The sequence below is a fragment of the Photinus pyralis genome, unplaced genomic scaffold (genome assembly GCF_008802855.1).
Source record: "Photinus pyralis isolate 1611_PpyrPB1 unplaced genomic scaffold, Ppyr1.3 Ppyr1.4_LG8, whole genome shotgun sequence".
NCBI lineage: Eukaryota > Metazoa > Arthropoda > Insecta > Coleoptera > Lampyridae > Photinus > Photinus pyralis.
In genome coordinates, this window is record NW_022170819.1 from 3,582,354 (window position 1) to 3,586,951 (window position 4,598).

A 4,598-nucleotide genomic window follows, 5' to 3' on the forward strand; every position below is an offset into this window, starting at 1 on the left:
ACGAATTGTTTTGGATTCTACGCACCAAAATTAATAAGAAAAAGTGTTTTCCCGAGAAATTTTGGTGCCGTCGATTTTTGGTAAAAAAAGGGCTTTAATTCGTTTTTAAAAGCCTTGGAGTTCTGTAAACTGTTTAAGGTTTCAAGTGTCTTCAGGAGTTTCCAATAGCCTTCATCAATTTTTTTTATTATCATTGTTAGATTTTAAAGGCTTTCAAGGTTTCAAAATGTCGGTTTCTGTCGTGAGGTCTTTGAGGACTTTAAAAGTCAAAAATTTACCATTTGTTATGAGACCTGTGGTTAAATAAATAAAGAAGTCTTGCACGAATTGAAGGGTAAACAATTGTAATTAATGATAAAAAGAAACGTAATTTAACATGTGAGAGTTTCCACCCTGTATATACACTTAGGACGATGCACACAATTTTGAGAGTTGGCAACCGCACAACTTTTAGGAGGGGAAATAGCTGTCTGCGTCATCTGGAGAGCACGAACGTTGGTTACGTTTGGCATTTTGTTTTTAACCGCGGTCGCGAACGCTTCGCTCCGTAAGTGCTTGTTGTTTTTTTTGTGTTATTTAATGCAGGTAGTAATCTTTGAATTTCTTTATAATGTATTTGTGTTTTGTATGCAGCATTTTATATTTTGTGTGTGTTTCAATGTCTCTTTTTTTGAAATTGACTTGATTTAACCGTAATGCAGAATTAACCTTTTGTTTGAAATCCTTTACGTTTTTGGTTTGCTTATTAATTTATGTTTTGATTACATAGTCTTGACAAGAACTAATATTCATATAGACTTTGCTCATTCTTGCAATATGTGAGAATTACCGATTCGTTTGATGTATGTACCGACTTGTTTGTAACTAACATTTTTGCCTTAAATGAAGCAGTCACGGGGGTAGCAAAAAACTGTAATCAAATGAGAATTCCGTGATTGTTTACGACATTCAACTGTATAGGCTTGAAACCCCTAAACTAGGGGCGAGTTACATATCTTGGGGACAAGATTATGTAACTTCGCTTTAGAATCTATGAGTTGCGATTTACTGATTTCTGCATGTTTTGTGGTAACATTGAATTTCCCTACAAGGCCATGTAATTTTCCACCTTGCTGTTAACACAAGGATTTTATTGCACCAAAGATGAGTCACATTTTGTGTATTTCACCCTTTCTTAGAATCTTGGTACCTGCTTACCTTACCCATTGTTCCCAAAACTTGTTTTGTACTCTCTTGAAGCCTACAAGTAAAGTATTTGATCTTCATTAACAATCGGCTCTTCGTTGGACACCCTGTATAGTAAAATATTGGTATGAAACGTGACAACAGCGCATTCATTCATTACGTCATAGCAAAACATGAATCACATTTAAAAATCATAACAAATAAAATCTTATGGAACGCAGTCAGCTGATAACAGATAATTCCGTGTTGACTAATTTTCCATACAATTATTTATTACTTATCGCTTATTACGTACTAAAATTACACCCCTTTAAAACGTTTTTGTAACCTCAATTACATTAAAGCTTTCACTTCGTACACAAAAGAATTTTATTCTTTTCCATTGATCTTTTCAGTTATGATTCACAGCTGAACAGTCCATAAGTATTTAATAAAAAATGGTTTTACCGCACGAACCCTCCATCAACGTCTTGGAAAGTGACAGTGAGAGCGAAGAGGATAGTGTCGTGGAAGAGGACGAAGATGACCTCACCAAAATCATACCGCCGCAAAGTAAGAGCCGGAAACTTCGGCCCGTGTTATTAATTGTCGTTGTTTTAGTCGAGGACACCAAACGAATCTTAAAGGCCAGACACGTCCTCGGCATTCTCGGCTTTTTAGGTTTCGCGAACGTGTACGCGATGCGGGTGAACCTATCCGTGGCTATTGTGGCGATGGTAAATCACACGGCGATGGTCACCAACGTTACCAACAACACTTTCGATAACTGTCCCATTCCACCCAGTACGAACACGACTATAAAACCTCAGGTGAGACAAGATTGCGGTGTATGGGGCCTGGTATAGGCAAACGTGTACGTCAGGAACAGCTTTAATAAAACCTAAACGCTTTCTCGAGCCTCTCGAGCACATTGGGCTGTCCTCCAGAGCTTTCTTGCTCCAGTCCAGAGTTCTAGAAGGCAGAGAAAAGTGCTAGACAGCTTTTTAGGCTGCTCTGGGTGATTTTCAGAGCAACCCTCAAATTTGTAGCAGAAGAATCCTATCGTATACCATATGTGTCTCTTGTAAAAGACAATTTGGCACATTTTAAAAACTTTCAGGAAGAGTGCTATGGGCCTTTTCGTTCAAAAGGGCCTGTTGTATACAGGGTGTCCAACGTAGACTGTTAAGGGAAAACCAATGCGAATAAGTGTACATAGATGTAGGTTACTCATGAAATTTCCTGCTGTTTATTGATCCTCCTAAATGTAATCATTTTTATGAAGTCGTTTTAGAAATTAAATATACAGGGTGTACATTCCACACAAGCACTGTATATGATAACATTGAAATCCGTTGATCTGTCCCTGTTCGAATTAAAATTCAGAATTTGTGACATATAAGTTTAATACTCGGTTTAATATGAATTTGGTGATGAACAAATCCAAATTTCTGAAATGGATATTATGACTGTATTTTGGTTTTTGACACAACAGCAATTGATTTTTGATAGTTAATAAAAGCCAGCCAATAATTAAAAATTAAGCAACTGTGTCAAATCATTGANAATGTACCAAGTTTGGTATAAATTTCTAAGCACCCTGTATAAATATTTGAACGTTTGTCACTTTAGATAAGGGATATGTCTTATTTAAGCAAACCCCGAGGGTATGGAATTTTGGTGTACACTTCTAGCTTTTTGACGAATTTTTTTGAATTTTTCTAAAATTTTTTAGAACTTTTTTGAATGTCTAATAATTTTTTGAATTTATTTGCTGATTTGCGAATTTTGCAATTTTTTAATGGGTAAAATACATTACCAGAGTTGCAAGTAAGTAGCAAATTACATACCATCGGAAAGAATTGCACGCTAGTAGAATACCTTGACGTATATTTTAACACCATACGCTAGTAGAATTTTTTTGAATTCTTCTAGAATTTTTTAGAATTTATTGCAATTTTCTGGGACCTTTTAGAATTTGCAAGAATTTTTTTGAATTTATTTACGTACTGATTTTAAAATTTTGCAATTTTTTTAATAGGTGAAATACATTACAAGAGTGGTAAGTAAGTAACAAATTACTTACATACACGCGGAAAAAGTTGCATACATTGACGTAGCAACATACGCTAGAATTTTTTGAACATCCTAGAATTTTCTGGAATTTTTCTGAATTTTTAAGAATTTTTTTGCTGATTTGCGAATTTTGCAATTTTTTAATCCGTAAAATACAATAAGTACAAGGGTTGTAAGTAAGTAGCAAATTACATACCATCGGAAAAAAGTGGCTAGTCGCATAAATTGACGTATATTTTAATAACATACGCTAGTACTATTTTTTTGAATTCTAGAATTTTTTAGCATTTACTTACGGATTTTAAAATTTTGCAATTTTTTAATAGGTGAAATACATTAAAAGAGTTGTAAGTAAGTAGTAAATTACATACGAGCGAAAAAAGTTGCATACTTTGACGTATATTTCAACAACATACGCTAGAATTTTTTTGAATTCTAGAATTTTTTAGAACATCCTAGAATTTTTTAGAACTTTTTTGAATTTCTAAGAATTTATTTACTGATTTGGGAATTTTATATTTTTAGAATTTTTTTAGAACTTTAGTATACACAAAATTTGAAGTGTGATTTCTGTAAATCCTAGAAACACAATTTTGAAGTCAGAATTCTGAGCGGAATTCGAAATTGTGAATTTAAAATTCGAACTTAAAACTCTGAGTGCAAGGTAAAATTTACGATTAAACGATGAAATTTAAAAAAAATGCAGAGTCCCATATGTGTTAATTTTGTACATGTAACCTTTGAGTAATTAAATCACTCAACGATGTAATATTAATCGAAATGCTGTAACGTAAATTTAATTGCGTGATTTATTTATTTACAATTAACGAATAATGAATTTAAACAATTCTTAAATGGATCGACTTGTACACAATTTATCACATACGAGCGCGAACTTCATTAATAATAATTTCGGCATTGATGTTGGAACTTCATTAAACACGATTCAATTTGATTGTATAGCAAATCGAACGGTTGCGAAGTCGCCACATAAGATTTTTCGAGAAGAAAGCGTCACATCCGCTTTCCTTATTTATCGCCGATGACTAATCTTCGTTGGCGGCTGCTGGCGCCTCGACGTCTGGGATACTTTGTACTTGACAATGACATTCAGCTTAATTTCAATACATTCGAAATAGTCTAAAACGTCAAGTAATGCCTGTATGTAAATTTGATTTAACTCAAGCACCACCAGAAGATTCGGAAAAAATTCGGCGGTTTCGGAACGGCGGAAAGGAACATCAGGTTTTCCAGCTCCCTGACGAAATCGTAAGAAAGCATTCAAAAATTAAAATTTCTTTCGCGGTTTCCGGTCAACATCAAAATCCGGAACCAGTCTCAAAATTCACACCAATTAA